This window comes from Python bivittatus, unplaced genomic scaffold, assembly GCF_059951505.1.
Source record: "Python bivittatus isolate LINGU-HERP-01145 unplaced genomic scaffold, Pbiv_v1 ctg000020_np1212, whole genome shotgun sequence".
Lineage (NCBI taxonomy): Eukaryota > Metazoa > Chordata > Lepidosauria > Squamata > Pythonidae > Python > Python bivittatus.
Window position 1 is genome coordinate 66,103,898 of NW_028277030.1, and position 26,971 is coordinate 66,130,868.

At 37.0% G+C, this 26,971-nt stretch overlaps 1 long non-coding RNA gene across 1 annotated transcript in view; it reads right to left on the reverse strand.

The window, feature by feature from the left end:
- Positions 1-26,971, reverse strand: part of LOC148217074 (uncharacterized) — a 40,195-nt gene that overhangs the window by 6,114 nt on the left and 7,110 nt on the right. Inside the window, exons 2-3 of the long non-coding RNA XR_015796051.1 lie at positions 21,710-21,829; positions 16,378-16,432 (exon numbers count right to left, since the gene is read on the reverse strand). This is a non-coding gene — a long non-coding RNA (uncharacterized LOC148217074). The remainder of the gene's footprint in view (positions 1-16,377; positions 16,433-21,709; positions 21,830-26,971) is intronic.

Genomic DNA, 26,971 nt, shown 5'->3' on the forward strand with positions numbered 1-26,971 from the left:
CTCATCTATCCAAAACTATTTCTTATTAATTTCTTAAAAAAAAAAACTTACTTCTGACCCAGAAGATAGATATACACAATATTGCACTTTATCAAAATGTGATTGGTACCACATGCGTGCAATATGCCAATTGCACTCAACCATATTCTTTGCAGAGGAAGGAAGACACCAAGTATCAGAGAGGTTAGTTGCCTACACTGTCAGAATTGCTATAGTAGCTGCAATGCCACAAGAAGATTGGGAAAAAAAAAAAAAAACTTCATGAAACTATCTTAGGCATCACTAAAATGTAGAGAAAGTGCATACAGTAACTATTTCATATGATTGCTGAGTCAATTTTTTTAAAACATTTGGAGCAGAGTAAGTGCCCTACCCATTATAATTTATAGCACTATCCAACTATTCTTGAATTGGTAAGAAAGTAATTACCAGCATGAAATTTGCTATCCCTATTGCCCATCCCAATCTTCCTGGCACTGCAGTCATCTGATTTCCCTCCAAGATAAATAGTGACAAAGCCCAACAAGTTTTACAACTTTACAATGCCCTTGGAAGGTGCTGGAATAAGAGATAAAACATTAATTCTGTACAGCTAAGGATGACTTAAGCCTGTCTCACTAATGGAAAAAAGATGTTGCCGTGTTTGTGTCATGCTGTGGTACAGATGAGGAGATTGTCTGAGAATGTTGCAAGAAAAATAAATCTCAGCAAAAGGAACCACTCTTAGTTACACAAATCCCAGATAGACCTTGAAAGAGAATTAGAGATAATATTTGTGAACATGGACATAGTACTTCATTATCATATACTATTTTTTTTCCAGATATCTCAAGATTGCCAACATGGCTGATCTTGTAAGATCTACTGACTTTAGAAAAATATAATCATTAGATGGAGATGTCTTGAGGAACATGAGAGAATGCACCACGATTCAAATAAGGAAAAATTGCACTATTTGCAGAAAAGTATATCTTTAGTCATAAAATAACCAGTCTCCACTATCCGCCAGCCAATGGAGAAGTAGAAAGATAAATTCAGATTGTAGAATGAATTGTAGCAGAAAAGCAACCATTCTGTAGCCTGGAATAACTAATAACAGGTCTACAGTTATGGATCTTAGTATCAGTCTTCTAAACTAACTTGCAATCTTAGCCTGATTTAAAAGAATCCTGGGTATTGAAGTAAAAGCAGTCTACAAATTCCAGTTTGATAACCATCATGCAGTGCATGTTTTATAAGAATTATATCCTGGATCCCAAGTGCAAATGAAATTAGATGGTCAGAAATTATGGCCAGAACCCAAAACTATGAAGGAATAATGTTAGACACGAAGACATGAGACACTACTAGACACCTAAAGCTCATTCCAGAGAAGCAGCAGTCATCACAGGAGGAAGAGGAGGAGACAATACCTTAAATGGTAACAATATACTAGAAATAATAGAAGCAGATTTAGTCAGAGAATAAGGTTTATACTTGAAAAAGTAGACTAAAGGATGTGAGGATTTTATATATCTTTTAATTATTATAAATAATTTTTAAATAAAATAAATTTTATAAATAAATTATAAATAAATTTTTAAATAAAAATAATTTATTTAACTGAAAATCTCAGGTCATTTTATAAAATTTAACATTTAAATATATTCTGTTTTTCATTAGAATTCTGGAAGCCAGTAGTGAAAGAAATATATTTACAATCAAAGACCAAACTGGGTCTCATCATGAGTTCAAAATTCCTGTTTTTAAATCCCATGTTCTTTTAATAGCTTCACTGAAACTATAGTAAGAGTCAGTGTGGCATAGTGGTTAAGGCATCAGGCTAGAAACTGGGAGACGGTGAGTTCTAATCCCACCTAGGGCACAAAGTCAGCTGGATTACCTTGGGCCAGTCACTTTCTCTCAGCCCTAGGAAGGAGACAATGGCAAACCACTTCTGAAATCTTGCCAAGACAATCAAACCTCCAAAATATCTGTAGTATTCAAGAAGTAATAGCACAGGACTGGCTGAGCTAATAATAACTGGTTTAGGAAGATGGAGTGAGTAGCAGCCATAATGATAAAAGAATTAAAGCAAAGGAAACAGAATATCTGAGGAAAATGACTGAAGAGGCAATGAACTTTGAGCTCATGCTACTATAAAATATGAATCTGAGAGCAAAACATGGAATAACTCATTCACTCTTCCCTCCTGCTATTAGTTCTCATGGAGCTCTTTACACATTCAAGAGTAAATTTGCAAGCAGATAGATATGGATGGTGAAGGATTCCTGGATATGGAGAAAAAGTATAGTTTAACCTTTTCTGTGATATTTTCTACATGCAGGGATTTTTAAAATTTATTAATTTTAGATGGATATTTAACCTCTTCCTTCAGTTTGAAATGGTAGAGAAGAGGCTATGGGACTACAGGGAGAAACAAAAGGATAAACTGTTATATTGATATGACTGATATAATAAAGCAAAGAAATGAATTTTCCACCTAATTTGAACTAAAGAATAACATTCATTAAAGGAGGAGGAGGAGGAGGAGGAGGAGGAGGAGGAGGAGGAGGAGGAGGCGGCAGCCCTTGTTTCTATGATCCTTCTCTATGGAACAAAATAATCAACAGATCAAGCCTTCCACACCACTGCACCTCCATATAAGGAAAAGCTTCTGCTGCTGCTATGTTTCAGCTTGCTAGGGGTCACAGAGGAAATTAGCAACTGTATTTCAGACCCTTACCTCAGGAGTATACTTTCTTTTGTCAACTCACTTCAGAATTTTAGACAGTAAGAACTGGGAGACAGGAGGATGGAATAAGCAACAGAGCTCTGTCAGTTAAGTAATTGAATCACAAACTATTCAGTGTAGAAGAAATTATGCACACATGTACTCTCACATAAAGTAAATATATTCCATACCTCATCTTATACTGATGTGCTCTTACAAGTGTATTTCAAGCAGGAATCACACTCCAAAAATCTGCAAATCGAATCTGCCACCAAAACATGATGGATTGATTCAATTAACCAATAAGTCATCTTAAGATGTTTGCTGGGAGAAGCATACTAAAGCCATATAGTGTTTTGGCTGTCTTCAAGGGTTTGCAATTTTTCTTCATTATATTTACAGAATACAGAAATTTACAGTTTCATTCTGTAAGTACTGAGAAAATATTCTATTTTCAGTGGCTAGGATGTTCTGCATATATTTGCTCATATTTACTATTCTATAGTGTGTGGCAAAGGCAACAGGACTTTTCCTATTTCAGTGATTTCATACATTAAAGATGGACAGTGATCAGATGCTGTTTACAGCTTCTCCACTGGTGGTCCTGATTTGTAAGAGGAGCATCATCCTACAGATGTGCAACCCTGCCTTGGGTTCCTTGAACTTCAGAACCAGAAAAGCCACACTTGCAGAAATGAATAGCAGCTCTTTTTTTTTTTTTACAAAATTACAGAAGATGAAGTGATGTGGCTCCCAGCAAGACAATCTTGATTTAGCTATAAAATCTTATCAGTTGCTCAAACCTTTGTCAGCTTGTAGGCACATTAGGAATTTTGAAATCCTGTTATGGACCCTCTTACACAACAGCTGCCATGGAGAGCATGGCTGGTCACAAATCACCCTTTTACCAACTAGACACAAGTCCAAACAAAGCCCTGAACTGCAGTCCTCTACTGTATAATTTTTCTTCCCAAAGAATGATTCTGGGGTATATATGGGCCCCACAAACATTTTTGTAAATGTGGGTTAGGCTTAAGATTGATGCCTGTCTTTAACATTTAAGCTTCTCATGTATTAAAAACAAAACAAAACAAAAAACAACCTTACAATAATGGGGAAAAGAAACAGTTTAGGGATGTTGCTTCTGTCACAGTTATTTATTTATTTATTTATTTATTTATTTATTTATTTATTTAATTTGTCCCCGCCCATCTCCTCACAATGGGGGACTCTTTGATACCATGATGAAGACCAAGGCTCTTGGCCAGTGTTTCTCAACCTTGGCAGCTTTCAGAGGTGTGGACTTCAACTCCCAGAATTTCCCAGCAGGCTGGGGGATTCTGGGAGTTGAAGTCCACACCTCTGAAAGCTGCCAAGGTTGAGAAACACTGTTTTAGGCTAAATTCTAGAGTACTTTGTTTGCACTCCAGGTATAGGTTTATGTTCTGCAGTGCTGAACTACATGTTTCTTTTCTGGTACTCCCAATCTGTGCTAATTTTGACCTGCTTATCACGTAGTGATAGTTACTCATCACATTGTGCCCTGTTGAGTAATCAGAAAAAAAAAAAATATCCAGGAATTTGGAGAGGCCTGTAAAATCTGATGTTTGGATTATAGTCCAGGACAAATAACTTCCCTGTAGATATAATACAGACTATATCATTTGTCAATCTGATCGGATGCTATTTAACAGTTACTTGCTATTATTAGGGGCTATTTTGTCTTCTTGACTACTCACTCTCAGGGTCTAGTCATATCTAATATTTCTACAAACAATGGTTCTCAGAATAAAAAGATCTACAATTACACAACTTTCTTTCTTCACATGTAGTCAGCAAAACTTAGCAAGCTATTGCTCTCTTTGTTTCATTAAATGCTTAAACCTCACAATTTAAAACAGAAACACTAACACTTTTAGGCACCATGACATTTTTCTTTATTATTTTATTTTCAGGTTTTACATGAGACCCTTCAGTAAAATCCCTAGGGCAGGCTGCAGAGTTTCCAAGCACAAGAAAAGAAATTTAAATCATACAGATATATAGCAAAACTTAAAACCATAAAATTAGTAAGAGCAACCAAATCCAGCCAAGATAAAAAAAAATATCAAACTGAATTAGAATGTTGGCTATTTTTAAGCATATATCAGGAGCCATGACTTATATATTATTTTGTTAGCAATGATCAAGTTAATATAGGATTAGATCTGGGCACTCCTTGAATGGGAATGATCCTTCCATTTGTAAAGAAAGTTGATCCCTATCAGACCTTTCCTGCATCAAAGGAAAATTGGAGAAAACTGTCATGCATAACCATTTCCCCTTCCTCCAGCATCCATACAACACCTTTAATTGCAAGCCATAGATTACTATTTTATACTTCTGGGAAGTGCTGTGTAGTCATTCAGTTATATCATGATCCCAAAACTACCAGTGTCAAAACTTCAGATCTCCAACAATTGCTTTATCAATCTGGACATAAGCAAAATATGAACTCCATCAATTTGAGTTTAGTCACAGGATATATTCACTGAACCTAGCAAGTTTCAAATAGTACAAATGATGCATCAGCTCTTTTACATTAAATATGCACCTATAGAGGTACTGTGGAGTTGTAATTTATAGCTTACTACAAATTTAATAACTACCTAGATTCATGAATATATTCAAAGCTCTAGGTATTTGTCTATATCATTTTGCCCCACACATAATTACTTAGCATTTTTATTATTCCTTATTTCAGTAGCAAAATATGATTAGATTTCTAAAATACAAGCTCATATATGGATAAGCAGCTATTATAAGACAGAAATTATTCTTTAGAATTCAGACTTTCTGAAAGAGTCTATCTTTTTTAAAAAATACATTTTACGATAAATCACACAGTGAAATATTCTTGCAGTTACATCCAATCTCCTAGAAGATTTGCTAATTAAGTGGAATTTTCCATTTTTCTTATCAACTACCACCATCTCTGAATATACTCTAATCTTCTTCTTCCTTTGGAGATTTGGAAAGTACCTGGGAAGTAAATATAGACCGTATAGTGAACTAAAAGTTCTTTCTGTGCAATAATTGTACGCTCCATCATAGTGGTTGGCAACCTTTTGGTGGCCAAGGACCACGCTTACATTTTGGAGGGCCACAGTATGGCTGTGGGCTACACAATAATTATCAGGAGGGCTCAGCTCTGAGGGGAGCTTGAGTTCTTTGTTTCTGAGCCATGAATTATTTCTTTTATGGATTGCATTATAATTTTCATCTACTTCCTATGTCCAAAAGATGGGAAACATTGCCCTCAGGTTTCGCCAGACATACTTAGATTCTGAAGGGCATAAAAAGGCTCCTTGAGACATAAAAAGGGAGGGCTCCAAGAAGTATAAAAGGGGATCATATGCAGCTCTGAGCACCAGATTTCTGTATTAGAATAACAGCATTCAATCAAATTATTTTTTGATGCTCTTTATATTTTAGAGGGTATTAATTAAATGACTGAAACTTTAATTTTAAGCCTGTTCAATGAATCATAGTTGGAAAACTCTTTGTACAATCCTTTGCTTAGAGCAGAAAATCTAGAGGATATCTTTACAGGATGAAAAGCCAAGGAGTCATTAGTGACTGAAGAGTTCCATAAGGGAAAATTGGCCATCCCTGCTCTGTCTTTACTGCCACATAGATATTGCCTAACATTAGTATTTTTACATTAGACTTCACCATAAATAGAAAGAATTGTGATGAGATTTCTTGATGCGCTTTTCTTTATATCAAAGCAACCATGGAGGGCTATTAAATTAACTGACAGAGCGTTAACAGCAGGGAGAGAGAAACTGTTCAAATCACAACTAGAGCTGCTGTAATTGGGGGGGTAGCAGTACAGAAGAGGCACCCGCCCCCAACTCTCTTTGCCCAGTCAAATCAGCATCTCCTCATTGAAATACTAAGGGAAATATCAAGCAATGGCACACACCCCTCACACAGTTTGGGCAATCCATGGAGCAGATTTGAGTTCCCACTGAATTCCTAAAACTTAGTGTAGGATTGAATGCTGAAACCTGTTGAAGTTTCCCCACCTCAGCTACCTCTATTTTATTGCTGTTTGTCTTTGAATGTGGAATGACCCTGAAACATTCATTTCCATCATAATTAATAGCAGCTAGTGAGAATGTAATATTTCCTTTTCTTAGCATGCCACATGATTTATAGCAGTGTTGTCTGGGGAACTCTGGGAGTTGAAGTCCACACATCTTAAAGTTGCCAAGTTTGAAAAACACTGATTTATAGCTTTATATCAAAACCAATTAATGTATTTCAGAAATACTGAGGAGAAACATGAAAAAATATGAAATGAACAAGCAGTTGTCATGCTGCATTCACAACAAGCTAAAAATGCTATTGCTAATGGCTTTTCTTTGTTTAAACATTTTAGAATAAATGAATGACTTACTAAAAGAGAATAAACTGTTCCCTCTCCATTCAGTCAAGCTGATATACTTGGGGACTGAGGGAACAGCAAATCCATTATTACATTCAATGTGGAGGTCCTTATAATGCCATAAATTTACCCCATGAAATTCAAAATTATTTTTGCTTTATAAACTTCCAGGAGTATAAGAATTGTTCTAATGGAGCAGATATTTACCTAATTCCTGCAATGCAATGCTTCTACACTGTTATTTGCAGGAGGATCTTAGATTCACTGAAAAATGTACTGTTTCAGTACATGAGGAGGAAATACAGAATTACAGTGGAACCTCGGGTTACGAACGCCTCTGCTTTCGAACTTTTCGGGTTGTGACCAGCTCCGGCCGCAAAAATTTACCTCGGTTTGCGAACTCCGCCTCGGGGTACGAACCGGATCCGCAGCCATTTTCCGCCCATGCTGTGCGGTCCGCGGCCGTTTTTCCACCCTGCTGCGCGGTCCGCGGCTGTTTTTCCGCCCTTGATGCGTGGTCCACGGACGCGGGAACGGATTAATGGTAATTACATTGAACCTTATGGGAAAATTTGCTTCGGGTTGCGAACAAATCGGGTTGCGACCAGAGTCATGGAACGGATTAAATTCGTAACCCGAGGTACCACTGCACAGCATAGGCTATGCTTGTTTCTTCCAGCTGGAGGTATAAAGCCCAGCTGTGAAAGTTTCAGTGTCCTGGCTTTGTTCTGCCACAGCCTAAACCTATTTCTGCCTCTCCCACTCTCAGTAGATTGCCAATTCATAATCAGCTCCCTTAGGGTCCTCAACCCGGTTCTGACTCAGATGATTCGGATACAGTTATTCCGTTATGTTATGGAGGTGGGGTGGGCCATGGAAATTGCCACCAGAAAGTAGGAGACTTCTAGTGATAAGAAATAAATTAGCAGGAGAGAAAGAGAGAAAATGAAACAACACCCAAATTTCAATGATGAATTAAAGGTTTGCTTAATGGTTCTGTAAAGAACTGGATGTAGTTTATTCAATGTGTAATGAAGTGAATGAGGTGCTTAATAACAAAAATGTAATTCTGAAATTGTAGCACAGATACTGCATGGTGATTTAAGAATGCAGGCAGAAAAAAATAAACTTTTCCTGAATATATTATCCTTCTAAAAGAAAAGATTTCATGAGCCATTTTTATTTTTTCCTCAATTCTTCAGAAAAAGCATAAAGAGGATTTGTTCCAAAACAATATATACCTACATATACATATACATATACATATACATACATCCTTACTTTTCTCTATTTCTGAAATTATGTCAGATGAGTTAATTGAACAAGTTAGGGTTCAAAACCAGATCTGATTCTGATGAAAATCTGTTGTTGCAAGTATTCAAGGCATCTTTAACTGTAACAATTATACATCAGAGAAATTGCAACTTACTATACCTGGCAATTTATTCTAATTAACATATAATCTGATGCATAAACAGATTTATGGCAAAGCACCAGAATCCAATTTTTGTCCCAAAACAAAAGAGATCCAGATCCATGGGAGGCTCATAAAGACAGCCTCACTATCAAAAGAGAAAGAGTAATAGGAAAAGAAGTTGAAGCAAAAAAAGGATATTCCACAAAAGAATGGAAGCTTTGTGTACTAACATAACCATCCATTTCAACATCCAGAGCAGGCTCCCAGTCTTACAGCTTCTTTCCTCCCTGCTAGGAACCATCCCTGGGGGCCAGTTAAGAGTGGCCATGGACTTTTAATAGACAATGCTGAAATCAAAACTCTCAGTGGTCAGATTAATCCTCTCCATAGCTGTTGCAACAGCAATAATATGCCCTGGCTCCTGCTATCCAGTATCATGTGCCTTTGACTTTATCCTTTCCAATATTTAAAAGCTAAATATTTTGTTCCATTTAAATGAGTATCTACTAGGGTACTATGCCACTCTGGCAGCTGTTCTGTGGCTTTTAACTATCTTCTTCAAAGCAGTTTCCATTATTTAATTCATTAAATCAAGACATGCTCTTGGGCTCTTTCAAACCCCTGCTAGTTTATATCTTGTTAGATAACTATGTAACTAAACACTGTTTGTTCTACTATTTGGTGCCTAAGTATCATATAGTAAAGTTCACCTTCTCTTTGTTCATGGCAAAGTCTAGAATCAGCAACATTATGGCTGTACTACAGCTTGAGGCTTCCCCTCTCATCAGCCTGCTGAGAAGAAGGAAAAAAGCATCATGCTCCAGATCAGTATTGATACTCATCATAAAACTTTCCAATCGTTGCAAGTCATTGATGCTTCAACTTTAGCTAAGAGATCTTTCACCTAGCTTTGCAGATTAGCAACTATATCCCAACCATGATCAGTTAGCCCCTCTACTGATATATGTGGATTGAATCCTTTCTATTGTATCTGAAACCTGTTGGAGAGTTCCAACAAAGTTCTAGAAATATTTTACAGTACTTACTCCTTCTACTCCTGTCTTCTGGACTGCTTGAGTTTGGAAAGAAATAATAATATATGGATTTATAGTCCTTTAGGCATTTTAAAAATGCCAAATGAAGGACCAAGAAAAGAAGAAAAAATTGCTATTAGTGGCTGAATCCATAGGAACCACTGCCAAAAACTGACCACAGTGGAATAAAATACTCTGTGAGTCAAAGCCAGGAACAGGATCAAGAATCTAAAATAAGGATAGGGTATGGTTTCTGGATCAAGGCTGCAGAGAAACTTTGATCCAGATTAAGGTAGTCTTATACGTTGTTCCAGCATTGTTCAAAAGGCCACTAGGGTCTGGAAATTGCTGCAGGAATATAGGTGTCCTAGCATTCTCGTTCCAAGTTAGATACTCTGGTAACCCTGATAAACATGCTACTACATGTGCACTGGGAATACAGGTGACCATCATGTATGCTGGCTGGGGAATTCTGGGAGTTGAAGTCCACTCATCTTAAAGTGGCCAAGTTTGGACAACACTGCCCTTGAGGTCTAAAGCAAAGGCACCTGCCCAGCTCCTAAACCAAGATATGCTAGGATGGAACTAATCTGGATTTCCCTATTGCTATTTTACGAATTCATAGCTTAGGACCACATATCACTCACAAATTCAGTGTCCATGTTCACATATCCAAAAAGATGATCCACTTGTACCATCATGTAAGTCCACTACCTTTCAGGCAGACATGAAATTAACTGTCCACCATTTTCATGAGAAACTTTGCTAATTCTTGCTGCTAATTCTTACCATAACAAAAATGTCACTTTTCAGTATTATTTTAAATTAACAGTATTTTCAACTTATCGTGGAAATATCCGAAAGGTACCAGCATGGTGTCCCTTCTATGTAGTCAATTTCACTGCTATCATTTTTAAAGCTAATGTTCATCTAAAGCCAACTCAATTGCTATCATTGTTAAGGACAATGTTCCCTCATAAAGGCAATGTCTTCATCAATGTCTTCACCATCATCTCAGAAACATTGACAAAATCAGAGTCAATGTCCCACAGCTAAGAATAGCTCACTAAAGTGCTGGCAATTCTATATTTCTAATTGGGGGAAGGGGTGTCTCTCTTCTCTAATATTAAAATTCTCTGTGAACAGCCTTTACTAGCCCTGATGTGAACTGATCATTGAGAAAGGGCCAACAAACCCTTACCAAAGCACTCAACTTGCTTAGAAAACAAAAATGTGGGTCACTGTTGGAAAGAGAATTAATGGCAGAGAACTCACACTGATTCTTTTTCCCCTTTCACAACTATGCAGCATGTATGGCTGATTACCATGTTGTCATTTTAAATGAAGTTGAAAACATGCTGACAACTCAGCAATGTTTTCCTCTGAGCTCTACAAATGCTGCAGCAACTGATTACCACAGGATTGTAAGTGCTTAACAAGAGCATTAGAAAAAATGAAAAAAGACTAATGAGGAGAGGAAGTGGGAATGTGATGCAAAAATAAATTAAATTAATAAAAAGAATGGAGAAAAAAGAAACCATTTACATGGTATTCATTATGTTACAATTTAGAGCTACCATGGCAGGGGGAAAAATCCATAATGGATTCTCTTTATGGTTTTATGTCCCAATTTGTAAAAATTTGTCTCTCTGTCTCTATTATTCTCTCTCTAGGAGAAAAATGAATGTACAAACTACTCTGGGCCATAATTGAAATGTTAAGCAGGGCAACAACACAAATAGCCAACGTATTTGGGGGTGGCGGGTACTCAAAAAGGAATTGCTCACACTTCAAAAACAACTTGCATTGTACTGCATGATGGTGAATAGGAAATACATAACTGCTTTCACACTTCTGATGTAAGTACATCATGTTGCCCATCTCTCTCACCACTAGCATGTAAAGAAAAATAGATTATTTCTAAATTAATTTGAACCTTGTACTTCACTTGGTTGATTATAGGCATGTTTTTCTTTCCTAAGGTACACTTTCCACTACTTCCTGCTATGGATGAAGTAGGGAGTTTCCATATATACCTTAGAGATTTCCAAATGAGGTTCACACAGAAATTAAGACAATCTCAGTGTCTTCTTTGACAGGAGGTTGAAAATTAAAAATAAAATCTAAATTAAACTCACCTGTGATACTATGAAGGTATTTCCAGTACAAATAGCTGATTAGGAGAATTAAGTGCTGGAATGCCAATTAACTGGGGTAATTACATTTCTTGCTTTTAAGGGGGAACTGTGGAGCTTTTGTGAAAGCAATTTATGCTTTAATTCTGGTAGAGGCCTATTTACTAAAAGGGAACGTTCTTCTCGGTACCTCAGGGGGTCTCAAATTATATCAGTTTTGTTTCAGCCTCCCTAATTGTAATTAAAGGCTTGTCCAGACGATTTAGGTTAGCTGTATTTTCAGCACTACTGCTTCTTACATTTTTTTTCTGCTCACAAGTATAGAGTAGATGTGATATTTGCCTGTGAACTCCTTTCCCATCCTCTCTGTATACCTCTTTTTTCCTAGCCATTTTATCAGATGATACTCATCTCATAATAACTGCAGGTGTGACAGTAAAAAGATGCAAGGAAGCAAGGTCACAGTAGGCATCAGGCATGTTTAAGATCCCCAGAAAAGATATTTTTTGCACGGCCTTTGGGAGGGGAGAGGCAATTGCCTCAGGCCTCACACAAGGGGTGGACTTCATGCGAAGTATGGTTCAATCTTTGAAATGATCAGGTCAGTCATGCCAGGAAGCAAAACTAATCAGCTAAAATATAAACCCAATAGTTCTTTCAGTATGTTGAGTTACACACTTTCACTTACTGGGCCACTGGCTTCAGTGAAGTGAGAAGAACATGGAAAGGGAGCATCTGAGCATCTTGCTCCCAAACTCATAAAAAGGTCCTGGCTTTAAGTGCCTATTGATCTAGGGCAGAAATGGTCAGCTAGCTGCTTTTGGACAACATCCAGTCCGTAAGATGACAAGTGCATCATAGATAACATTTTGGTTCTCCCTGTAACTTCTTATCAAATCCTGAATAGGAATTGGAAGATCACGGTAAGGGTTCACTTTACTTATATAGACAGATTTACAGTTCAGCAAATATATAGATTAATACATTTGATCTAGGGCTAAATTAAGACATTCAAGGGGCCTTGTAGTAAATTTGGACCTCAGAGGATTTGATCACTCATAGGTCTACACATGATGACTGAGATTGCAACTGGTGGTTTGAATTGAGAATAGTCAACATTGAAATGATATCCAGTCTGAAGATCATTCAGTTTTAGGTAAAAATTACAGACATTTAAGGGCACAGCTTAAATGAGCAGTCAAAGAGGTCTCCTTCTTCAGAAACGTTATCTGAGCTTCACCACATGTTTTGCTTGGCCAGTAATACAACAGAAAGTATCTTTAAAATGGACTTCAGTTTAGATAAATCAGCTTTTGCCTACATATAATTTTCTGGCCCCCAGAATATTTCATCTGGCTACTGTATTCTGAGATAATAGAGGAGAGTGGAAAGGGCAGGGTCCTAAAGGCAAACAGGAGTTGTATTTATTTTAGAAACTCCATTGGATTCCCCTCACTTTTTAAACAACACTGAAAAGTCCAGCATCTATGTAGCACACTTTAAAGCAGTATTTCTCAACCTTGGCCATTTGAAGAATTCTGGGAGTTGAAGTCCACACATTTTCAAGTGGCCAAGGTTGAGAAACACTGCTTTAAAGGCTGCAGCTTTTTTGAGGTGCTCCTCAGATTGCTAGTTTTTTTAAACATTTTTTTAATGGAATGGATCTCTTGGATGAATGATAAAACTAAAATATGTGCAATCCTTTGTGCACTATGGGAGGTTGGGAGATAGCTGGAATTTGTTCTGTTCAGCATCTGTCCCACTTGAGACCTGCTGAAACGTAATATCCAAGTTACTTCTAATTCTGAATTGAGGCAATAATCTCTTCATATCAAAATGCAGTTGTGAAACATACATCCACAATATGTTTTTCACAAAGCTCAGAAAAAATGTTTTTAAAAGGCAATAAAAAAGGAAAGCAATCAAAACCGGAGCCTATCATGGCTGCTGTAACACAATCACTGCCAGAGTTGTCTCATTGTTGCTCACATAACAATTTGATATATGGACTTAGGCTGTCATAATGGAAAAGAATTGTAATCGTACATTTTCATTGTTAGACTTGGGTCAGTAGCTAATTTCCTGAAGAATAGTAAGAAAAGATTGAATAGAGGAATGGCCAGATTAATATCATTTGTTTAGAACTCAGACACAAACCTTTTGCCTCATTTTAAATATTCAGTGTCATAATAGGGAAGTGTGTTTACATCAAAAAGCTGAATCTTCCCCTCAATGAAAGCAGTCTAATAGGGTGATTAGAATTCAGAGTGTGTGCAAAGTCCTGTTAAGTTGCTATTTACAATATAAATCTTAACACAATTTTATTACCCTGCCCAAAGCTCTGTAAATAACCAGTTTAAAACCTGCATCACAGGTAAATGCTGTTAATTCCTCAGAGATACAATATAGTCACATTATTTCTGCATTGATTGTGTCTTTATTATTCAGCTGTGTAGAATTTGATTCTCAAGTAAACATTATAACTGTCCTCAGCAGAAGCAGTTTTATATACGATTAATTCAAGTTCTCCCCTCCCCCCGACCCCAATGTTGTTTCTTAGGTAATTCTTATGTAAAGGAAAACAGAATCCATTAGACTTCCTCTGCATGGAGGAATCCTCATGGGGAAAAAACAAGTGTCTGTTTCCCACCTACCCCCATCCCTGCTCAGGCATGGAGCACAGATAAAGCCATTTCAGAATGCAGAAGACCTACAAATATCTCTGCATCTCTTCTTCTTCTGCTGCTTTTTTCCCAAACAAAAAAAGAAAAAACAAAAATCAAGTTCTTCTTAGGACTGCCAGATATCTGAACAGGCAAAGGAGGACACGGACAATTAGAAAGGGGGACAAATGGGGGAGGGGAAAGAAGGACACACTAACTGTTAAACATTCTTGGCATTCATGACAAAAATTGCAGTGAAAAACTGCAAAAAAAATGTACTTAAGCTTATATGTATATGAACTTACCTTTTCCAGCATCAGAAAGACTTGTTTTTCAGTTGTGTTAGTTTTCCAACAAATCTTTATTTTCTAGAACATGTGCTAGCGATAATATAGAATTGATGACGGCGCACTTTTCTAATTTCACCATAGATCTACAGGCTACAGGGAGCATAGATTTGGAGGGGCTGGACTGAAGCCAATTGCTGGAATCAGGAAGTAAATTAAATTATATGCTGTAAATCTGGGCTGTTGAGTCTGTCAACAGATGAGGGAAAGAAAGAAGCAGACAATTTACAAGGTCACAATAGCCAAAAGTCGGAATGACTACTGTTGTAAAAACAGTCCAAATTTAAAAAAAACAAAAAAACTAAAAATTCTGGACCATATTTGATTTTAAAACTATACCTAATGGGCAGAGGAAAGGAGGACAAAACGGAGGACACGTCCTCCTTTTGCCAGAAATCTGGTAACCCTAGCAGTGGGATGACTTGACTTCTGAGAGCATTTTAGATATATTCAGCTCTCCAACCTGCCATGGAGGCAACTGCACAGTCTCCCAAGACAAGGGACAGTACAACAGAAATCTGCCTTGTCCTATGGTCAGAGTGGAGAACCTGCTGCTCTCCAGGTATTTTAGGCCTCAACTCCTATCAGGCCTTGGTCAGGTTGGCCCATAACATAGGACATGGACAGTGTCACTGAAAACATATGAAAGACACCAGATTGACTAACACATACATCATAAGAATTCCTCAATGTATGGGTACTGCACATTCATGCGAAAGAATGATATCTTACACAGAGAATCAGCAGTTGTATGCCATACACACAGAAAGATGCTACATTTTAACACACCATTGTTCCAGAAAGGCCTGCTATATTCATCACTACAGTGGTGTGGATTTTGCAATTCCCTACCTGAAATACTGGTACGTCAGCTTTCCTGTTTAGTAAACCAAATGACTAAAATCTGGTTAAATGCTTTTTTTACAGATAAATCAAAGCTTTTGTCCTATAGACATTTATCTGGGAGTAAATCCCACCAAACTCAGTCGGACTTGCTTCCAAGTAGGCATGTAACGTTGTACCTAGATTGTGGAGGAGTTTTTTGAAAAATGATCCTTTTCTCCCCACTCCACCCTTCTCTAAGTTTGCTTTATTTCTTCTTCCAATAGAAGAGAATACATGTAGCTTAGGACTGAACTGTTGGTTCTTGGTGCTCTCTGACCTTGGTTGGTTTCTTGCAGATGTTTCATTACCAGGCTAGGTAGCATCATCAGTGCAAGGAAAAGCGGGGTTTGCTGACTGCTTATATATAGTAGTTTGCCCTGCCATGGTTTCTTCCTTCTATGGTTCCTTGATTAGAGTATTGTTTCTTTTCTGACTGTTTATCCTGCTTGTCTGGATGTTGGTTGCTAGGAAGGGTGTGCTCTGGGCTGTTTATTTCCTTCAGGAAACAAATACTCTAATCAAGAAACCATAGAAAGAAGAAACCGCACCTCTAACCAACTAAGACCAGTGCAGCAAGTATATATAAACAGCCAGCAAACCCCACTCACCTTTGCATTGTTATTTCTACTTATAGGAGCTTTTAAATTCATACTAGTATCCATCCCAAGTTGAAGAAGAACATGGAAATCAAGTAGGATATATTCTGTCCTTGGCAGTAAGGAAGCCAGATGTTCTTCCCAAGTGTAGGTACCTGTGAAGTTCTTGGATGTTTGGCCATGGATTTCAGAGGCATTAACCTGAAAAAGCTGAGAAACAGAAGAATAACAGCAATATAAATATTTTTTGCCCATATACTAAAGGTAGATTATTTTCTATTGAGTATAATTGAGTTTGCATCAATAAAATGATTGATCTAGTCAACTAAATATGATAAATTCATATGATCAATATGGTCAATTACTTTGAATTGTTCATATTCATCTAAATACAAATATGAATCCATTCATATTTAAAAATATAATGCACTTCAGTGACACAAGACTGAGAATTTGCTTCTATCAGTACTGGTATTCAATGACTGGTCTTTTGATATGTTCTAATCTTGATCCCATCAAGAGGCCTTAATCCTGATCTGTAAATAGCTTGTGTAAGAGTTAGAAGTCCCTTATCTATCCTCCTCCTTCTTTGCTTCAGCTTGCACATGCAGATAAAAAGCAGAATATCCACAACTGACTGCATTAATATAGTACAACTTAGAGAAAAATAAACCATTTAACTCAGGAACAAAATGCCAACAAGAAATGTCGGGCTTCTTTTGATCACATGAGATAGAATTCAAGCAATATGGAATAGGTAGGAAATAATTTATAAACTGCTCAGAAGTTTAATGTTTCCAACAGAGAGAATTCAAATGGGAGCATCTAGAATAAAAGTCAAATGCCACATGTGTAGCTCCAGTAGGTGCTTTGCCCCATAAACACAATGTGACACCTGCTTAGAATTTGGGGTGAGATTTGCTTTCTAACTTTCACATGAAAAAGGGCAGCTTTTTTAAAAAAGAAGAATAGGAATAATTGAATATTTAATAATGCTGAGATGCTTTTGCTTCCTCTAAAAGCATATAAGTATTCAAAAAATTGCTCAATCTTTCTGCTGACTCCAGTTTTTTGCGATCCTGATGTTCCTATTATTGCTTACTTAGAAATAGGCAACAAGTGATCTAGATACTTCTGAATGATAAATGTCATCAGTGCTAACTAGCATGGCACTTAATGAGGGATGATAGGATAGAGGAACATCTGGTGGACCACATGTTGCCCACTGTGTTTTCCAGAGGTATGAGTGAATGAGGGTCAATAAATTGAGATACATTTCAGACAGCATGAAGAAGCTAGTTATGATGGTTCCACTGATTAAATTATGCTCACCCTGTCTGAAAGGAATTGTCCTTTCCACAAGATTTAAAGTTTAAGAATGTACTTCAATCTATCATTTCCATTAGACACCTAGGTAACTCAGTATGTCTTTTCAACTCAGATTCATAGCCTAGCTATGACTCTGCTTGAACAGTCTTGAGAGAGAGATTCATGCTCTGAAAAGCTCATGTTTGAATTTCTGCACTATGCTGTAAGTGTGAATTTAAAAACCTGAACTTCTACAACAGATTCTCCGGGATCCTTAATTTGGGGATGGGTGAGTCGAGGGTCCCTACTATAATTCTGCAGCAGGTTGCAGAACCTGTTTGACTTGGTCTGAACTTGGACGTTAAGAAGGGTCAGGCCTGGATAGAACTTGGAGGGAAGACTTACAGGGAATCTCAGGGCTATAAATTTGAGAAGTTTGAAAAGCATCAGAGAAGATTGCAATGGCAATATTTTGGTATTGTGGCCACAAAAATTGTTGTGTCTATGTAATAATCAGTAAGTGAGGGTTTCTATCTCTACTATAAAACTTCATCCTCAGGATAAGATACCCAAAGCAGCAGCCCTACATATACATTAGATAAATCAAGTAATCTCAGAGATAGAACCATATGCACATTTCTGCACCCCATGGTATCTTTGTTGGCTGATCCATCAGCAGTGCCCAAAGAGAGCTTATCTATCCAAGGGGGCTTTTCCAGCAGTCACTGTTATGCAAAACTGGGGACCGGACATGGAAGAAAGGGCAAAAATTTGGGAAATAAATTTCCAGGGCCTGATGAATTTATTTCATTCCCTTAGACTTTTACAGTGTTATTGAATTGCTTTACAGTACTGTATTTTTTTTTCTCTGTTAACTTTTTATGTTCTTGCTTCTGCTTTTATGCATTTGATTTTTTTAATGACATTCTTACTGGTTTAACTTTTTGTATTTGATTGCTTTCCTTCCGGAGAACAATATCGCTGAAGAATTTGTGCGTGTGTGTGTGTGTGTGAGAGAGAGAGAAAGCGAGAGAGAGCGAGAGAGGTTTATGTATTTAAATAACAATTATATAAATGTTACAATCTGGATAGAGAAACAGAATATAAATATTTCCAACCCCAATTTTAGTAGAGAACAGATTTATATTTCTATATGCCATTAGGATAAGACAAGAAAGCTCATTTATTTGTCATCCGAAATAGGTTTTTTTCTAGAAAATAGACCCGCAGTAACAAATATTGGGGAAACACAGTAGAATGTGTTATACTATTACTTTATAGGAGTGTTGAAATTGCCTGGAATTAGGAAGACATTTAGCAGCTCAGTTGTTTGTGTCATAAAATTAAATGGACGAGATAATTCTTTTTGATTTGCCAGCACCACCTATTGGCAAACCAAAATATTAATCTCTCTCTTTTTAAAGTGTGGCATTTCTAAAATGATAGACTAATGTACTGTATAAAATCTGCATGTTTCCCCCCAACTTTTCAGGTTTTATCCTGAGCTGTTCAAATAATCCTTAAGTCTGATTTCCTCAGCCAATGTTTTAGAGGGGCTCAGTGAACTTTTCCAACTTGCCTCTGAAATATAGCTAGCTGCAAGTTGTTTTAAACGTTGCCTCTCACAATCATCGGTTCTTTCTTTCCTGTTTAATCCTGCTTCATCTGCCCTTTCCTTCCTTCCTTATTTCTTTTGTGATAGATTGTCAACTCTGATCTCCTGTATTCTACAAAATCCCTGGTAGATACTGTTTTAAACTGCAATTTTTATAACATAAAGTCAGAAATTGTATGGTACGAAGATGTAAGGAAGAATACCCATGGAAGGATTAGTATCAGTTAACCTGAGGCAACAAAAACTAGTAATAAATCTGATTCATTTAAAATTGTGTTATGAGTTTTGATTTCAAGGTAGATTGGTAAGCATAAATAAGATTGCTACCCTAACAAATTAATATATACTAAATTGAATTTTAAAGGCCAGGTATCCATGAATTGTTAGAGTCCAGAGATAAGAAACAACTTACAATATTCCCTTTCAAATAGAGGAATAGAGTAGCAGTTATCTGACAAAAAATCATATTCCAGAAAGGTAAAACTGCAACTTCATTCACGATATTGGTACATAATCAGAAAGCTTTAAAAATTAGAAGAACTATCAAAGCGCACAAGAGAAAATGTATCACTTCTTCTCAAAAATCAAATCTAAGAAGGATAATTTACATAAGGGAAAAAAAAGGTTTAAAGGGAGAGAAAAGAGTGAAGATGACAGAGGCTGAGATAAAAGTGATATTAGAAAACGCCTCCTAGACATGCCTTACTCAGTACTTTATCACAGTTTTGTTAGAAACATCATCCCATGTGCTGCTTGTTTAAGTTTAAAACCTTTCACGTTAAAAAAAAAAACACTAAGTCACAATTTTAAAAAGGGGGCAATGGATAAAAGAGCAACCAATAATATTTTAAATACATAAGGATAAAAATGGGTGGATATAATAATGTTTGCCTGGTATCTGAAAGAAAGCTGTGTTAGCAGGTGGAGGCTTCATAGTTTGGGACAGAAGAAGTATAAATCTTCTTCAAGTCAAGTTCAAGAACTCCTGGTAACTTTATGAACATAACCACGTGCTTTTCTTGGCAACAGTATTGAATGGATTTGCCATTGCCTTCTTCCAGAATGATTTTTTGTCTTCCCAGACTAGTCTATGTCCCTGATATTCCCTGAAGACGTCCCATCCAAATCCTAACTATGTCTGGCTCTCCTTAGCTTCTGATACCATATTTTTGTGATTGGTACCATGGCCAAAAATGTTCCCCCTATTTAGTTGCCATTTACTTCTGATAAGGAAGGCACACAGAGAAGAGTGCTGGCAGACATACAGTGTACAGGCAGGTAGATTTGTAACTAGGCACAGCTTCGGGTTCCATGACTCACACAATTATGTTTTTAAAAAATAAGAGCCAGCACTTTGAACTGAGCTCAGAAGCAACCAAAGAGCCAAGTGAAGCCATTTTAGAAATGGGACTGAGATATAAAGAAACTGTCCCAATCCAGTTACTGCCTTTGGCATTAACTGCAGCTTCTCCAAAGACAGCCCCATATGCTGTTCATGACAAGAATCCCATAAACATTACTAAATCTCTTTATTCCTAAAGTCTTTTGCCTGAGCATTCTGTTTTCTTCTGACCATTACCAGATACTGGAAAGATCAGATGCAAACACTTGACATCATTATTATTTGTTAGTTATGCAAGGCATTTTGCACATGCTTAGAAACACACATTCCTCCACGCGGATATTTTCAGCAGGATGGTTTGCAACAAATGGCAATATATATATATATATGTGTGAGATCGGAGGCTACTTTTTTCCGAACTCACTTACCTCTTTCCCATACTCCAAGTTCCTGTGAAAGCAAACTGGAGATTCTGGCAGAATATTCTCAAAGCAAACTGGAGATATTGGCAGAATAGTTTTTGTTTTTCTCATTGCTTTAGCTTTTTGCTTCCATTGACATTAAAGAAATATGCAGCACATAAGAAGGGTTGAAGAAGAAAGCAAATGAGAATGAGTTCAAATTCTAGGGAGTTAAACTTTGGAAAAAAAAATAAATGGCATTCTTCCTTGTCCCTTTCAAGAGAACTGGACAGAAAACACATTTAGTACATTCCCCCATCATATATTTCTAAGAAATATTTTTGGATAAAGTACATGTTATGAGTTGATGGAGGTTATTAATTAAAAAGAAATTGACTAAAGAAACCAGAGTATTTTTCGTGATGGCTATCACTGTTAACTGCCTCAGATCCCTAGCAGATGCAGGCCAGATTTCTTCACATGATATTTCTGCACAATACCTGCTTTCTTTCAACTGGGTCTAACTTTTTTTTTTCCATGATCATGTTTATCTCTATGGAGGAAGTTTCAACTGAACTAGGGAATATACTGTATGCGGTGAGCCTGCAGTTTTCTCCCAATTATTACAAAAGTATAGCCACTGAGAGATTTCTGGTCTTAGCCAGCTGTATGGTCCACTCTATCAATTTTAGTCATTGTTCCATCTGGTATTGACATTTCTTGATTATTAATAGTCAGGCCTCTTTAGGATATGGGGGAGGGGAGAGATATTTTGTGTATGTGTGTGTTTTCCCTTCCCTCATATTTCTACTTCTGCATACCTTCGAGTTTCCCCAAATGTACTGATGCCTCCATCTTGTTTCTCAGTGGTTCTCCATTTCTCCTGACACCACCTCAGTTCATGGTTAGAAGGACTGATCAGGTACTCATATCAAAGAACCCTAACCAAAAAATGAATCAATATTACAGAACAATGCTCTTAATTATTATAAAACTTCTCATACTAACCAAATATACACAAGAGGGAGCTCTAGGACCATCAAGTACTTTACTGAATTTTATATCAGAACAAAATAACTATTCTAAGGTGTAATCATCACATATATAACCAACATACAGTATATCAAGTGAAAATGGTAGGAAAGGATGGCAGAAGAAGAAGAGTGAAGAGTGTAATAGTAGATGGGTAGATGGGTTGCCCAACAGAAGCACCTTTGAAACAAATTTTTAACATTCTTATCACAGTACCTTTGCCAGATGAGCTCGTAAGGTTTAAATAATTTGGAGTAATATTGCTTTAAAAAAATTATGTGTTTAATGCCTTGTTAGGAACAAGCCTCAAGTTACAAAATTATATATCTACACCATCAAAAGCCAGACCCCAACATTCTATTACCAAGCATTTAACTCAGAAGCAGAACCTGTTATAAGACTATCTAAATAGGAACAGGTTTCATTTCTTGAAAAGGCTGGGGCTATCAGAAAATAGGTTAGTGTCCATCTCAAAAGTATGCTTATTACTTTTTTCCATATACCCTTTTTATAAAGAAAAGAAAATGTGGTGTCCCAGGGAAAATACTGAAATGGGTTCAGTATTCTACAACCATCATGGACATTAGGCCATTCTTTCTAATTTGGTGCCCTCAAAATGTATTGGAATACCAGTCCCCAAATTCCCAGCCAGCAAATTCTGGAAGTTGCAATCCCAACACATCTAGTTGGAGTCAGCTGTTCTACCCAGTCTCCATCTGTAAAGAAGCTATTGGGGAATCAGTAAGTGTCTATGCCAAGAAACACCATGTTTACCTATCCCTATCAACAAGATTCAGGAATTTATTTACTCAATTTATATAGCCGCCCATCTCACATTCGTGACTCTGGGTGGATTACGCTTCGAAGAGATTCCCGGTGTTCTCCTTGAAAATGGTAAGTACATGTTCAAAATCATATTGTGGAAACTGCTTGGTTTTCTTTTCTTTTTTTTAGCTTAACTTGGAACTTGCACATGAGCAGTTCATGATCTGTTCCACTGCCAGCACCTGGCCATGTCTTTAAAGCTGTAATCAAGCTCTTCTACCTCCTTTTAGCAATAACGTAGTCAATTGATTTCTATGTACTCCATCTGGTATATGATTTCATAAGCCATACAATCCAATTACATTTTCTTCTTTAATATGTTCAACATTGGCATTCCAGTCTCTAATCACAAGCAACACATTTTGCTTGCATGTTCTGTTGATTTCAGAATGAACTTGATCATAAAACTCATCAAATCTTCTTGTTCTGCATCAGTGGTTGGAGCATAAACTTTGATGTTCATCATATTAAAGGGTTATCCATGAAGTCTAATTGATATAATTTGGCCACTAACTGCATTGTAGCCAAGTACTGCTCTTGAAAGCACTGCTGTTCCTTCTTTGTTTTTCATGTCCTGATTAGTAAATAATGTAATTTTCTGTCTGAAAGTGTGCCATTCCAGTCCATCTCAATTGCTGATGCCTAAGATCTCAATGTAGATTTAATTCATTTTATGTTTCACTCTGTTGAGCTTTCCCATGTTCATGTTTCTTACATTCCATGTTTCCACTGTAATTCTGTCTTTGCAGCTTCAGATTTTATTTTCTTGCATGGCAACATCAGCAACTAGACATCCTGAAGGTTTTAATCTCATAAACACCTCAGATCTTCCTCAGTAGCATGTTGCGTGCCATCTGACCTGATGGCCTCACCATCCAGCACCATATTATCAATAAGTTTATATTTTCTGTCCATGTGGTTTTCTTAGTAAAATACTTTCTCCCGTACTGTGTGAAATGATGTCTTAGCTGTTGTCCCTAAAGCGATCTTCTATATCCAGCATCTTCCTATATTGCTGCTGCCCAATATAGGTGCCTGCTTGCTCTGGCTGAGTGTCTGAGATGACATTCGTGCCTTGGGTGACTCTGCTGGGATTATATACTCTTGGCATACACTCCCAACATTTGCTCATCCCTCCCAGGAAGACTCCCCATCTTGATGAGGCAATATAGCAGGATTTTTGGGAGGGGAGGCAGAGGGAAGTATGGCACACAGGTTGTCATAAAAATTCCTTTAGTAATTTGTTAAGCCACCAAAGCCAGTTTGGAGCTTTAAAGTATCTGGAATACAGAAATCAAAGGAAATCCATGCAGGATTCTTTCACTTGGAATCTTGCATTGCATCAGGGCCGGAACCTAATGGTTTAAATGGCCCTTTCCAACATTAACATACCATGAAAACCAAGAAGCAAACTTAACTCATTTTGTAGGTTCAGAATTGAACAGAAGTGAACTGAATGCTCACATTGTATCCTGCGTTGTCCTTTCCTTCAATTATTGCAAGGACTCTAATTCAGAAAAAAAACTCTCATTGCCATATGGGTTGGAGAAAGAAAGGGCTTTTCACTAATTTCTCCTTAATTCTGCAGGTTCCCACTCTATTCTACAGAATCCCACACCTGTGAAGAGTGGATAATCAGACAGCAAAGAGAACATTTATTGGAATTATATCTCTCATTCCAGATGGAATAACTTCTGCCCATAAGAATTTAGGTTCCAACCCATAACTTATAGTTTGCTCATTGCAGAGGATGAGATGTGTGTAAGTTTAAAAAACTGTACATTGTCTATTCTTCTTATTTACCGAAAGCTTATTTACTGAAAGCCAGTACAAACATATTTTAAATCAGTAACAAATATTACACACATGTAGGGTTATCAGAACTGTGCTGCAAAGATCTGAACTACCACCGGATGGCAGCAAAGATACAGAAAATTCTGTTTCTTTGCTTCCATCTAGTAGTTACCTGGATTATTATAGCCTAAACCTGGTAGTCCTAATATGCCTCTTTGCAGGTTTTAATTGCTGGCCTTTATTCAGGATGAGTCTTTATTCAGGATGACTGACAGATAAAGGTTGTGGAGCTAAAATTCATGTCAAATTCTCCTCCAATTTATTTTTACTTTAATCATTTTATCATTTTCAGAGCAAAATCCTACACTTTTCAACCCAGAACTTTATTTCACAGATGAACTAATTGAGTTCAGCTGCACATGTTCAAGTGAGTGGGTTTATTGAGCAAGATTTATGAAGGCCCTGTAGCTTCCAATTGCCCTAATCCCATGATTACTTGTATCTATAATCATGGAACTGGAAGTTACATTCCATGCAACCAGCCAGCCAAACAAGCTTCTAGGTATTACCAATTCATAAAAGTAGCTACTTAACTTCATCTGAATGGCTTAGTTTAATAATGGAAGAATCTGATTAGCCTAGAGCATCATGTATGAGCTGCAAAGCATCATAGAAAATTATAAGCAGCCTCGCAGAACTAATTTTAAATGAATTACACAAAATTAGAAAAAAGAAATATGAGGAAACAATCTTCTTCTGTTAACCTTTTCAATCATCATTACAGTGTACCCGGCTTGGTCTCAGATTGTAAAGCAAATTATTATGGTTGGTCGCACAGCCATCCAGATGCTTAGACTGGTTTTGGCATATTTATCCACCTATCAAGTCCTTCCCAAGGACCTGCGATAGGCAGATGTTGTTTGATGGTATTAAAGGTATCGTCACAGGATATACCAAGTAAAGCTGCCTTTTGCAATTGACTGATGGTGATTTTGTCAATGCCGCTGGTGTTCAAGTGGTGCTCCAGATGTTTTGGGATTGCACCCAGCATGCCTATTACTGTTCGTACTATCTTTGCTTTCTTTTGCCACAGTCATTCTACTTCTATTTGCAGGTCTTTCTATTCTGTGATTTTCTCCAGTTCTTTCTTTTCTATTCTGCTGTCTCCAGGCATTGCAATGTTTACTATCCAGATTTTTATGTCTTTCTTATCAACAATGGTTAAGTCTGGGTTTTGTGTGGCAGGCGCTTGACTGTCCCAGAGCACTTTAGCTTCTTCATTTTCTATTACTTTGTCTGTTTTGTGGTCCCACCGGTTCTTGCTTGCAGGCAAATGGTATTTCTTGCAGATATTCCAATGCACCATTGCTGCTACTTTGTCATGCCATCATTTGTAGTCAGTCTGTGTGATCTTCTTGCAGCAGCTAACTAGGTGGTCCACTGTTTCTTCAGCTTCTTTGCAGAGGTGGCATTTGCTGTCTGTTGCTGTCTTCTCAATTCTGGCTTATATGCATATTATTATTATTATTATTATTATTATTATTATTTACACAACAATGTGAAATCACAGCTGCCAGTACTTTAGCTGCAGTTGACCTTCATTTGCACTGAGTTCTTCTGAAGAACAAAGATGTTGTAATGTATCATCATAGTATATGTGCGGATCCAAGCAGCGTGGCCTTTTGTAATTGACAGATGGAAATTTTGTCAATGTGCAGATTTCTAAGTGCTGTCCAAGGTTTTTTGATATGGCACCCAATGTGCCGATAACTACTGGGACTACCACTGCAAGTTTATGCCATAATCTTTCAACTTTGGTTTTCAGATCTTGATACTTTATGATCTTCTCCATTTCTTTGTCTTCTATTCTATCCCCTGGTACTGCCTCATCAGTTATCCACACTTTCTTCTTTTCAACCATAGCTAAATCTGGTGTGTTATGCGCCACAACTTTATCAGTTTGTATTCAGAAATCCCACAGTATTTTAACCTGCTCATTTTCAACTACTTTTTCAACTATATATTCCCACTAGTTTTTCATTAATTTTATTATCATTTATTTAATATTATTATTAAATTAATGATAATTTTTACAAATGTTCCAGTGAATCATTTTGGCTACTGTGTTATTTTGTTGTTTAAAGTCAGTTTGTGTGATATTATTATTATTATTATTATTATTAAGCATTTTTAGGCAGTATAGATTTGCAATCATTAGGGGCTTCCAAATTAAATTCATTTAATTTTTTGTGAAGTAAAAATGGTCTTTTAAAAGTTTTTCCAAATAATTTGCATACTGAGTTTGATAACTTGACAATTATTTGTAAACAGGAAGACAGCATGCACTGTCATTTTTTTACTGCACATTGCCTAGTACATATACTGTATATATACATTCAAAAACAAATCCTGTTGATCTACATTCAAGTAGG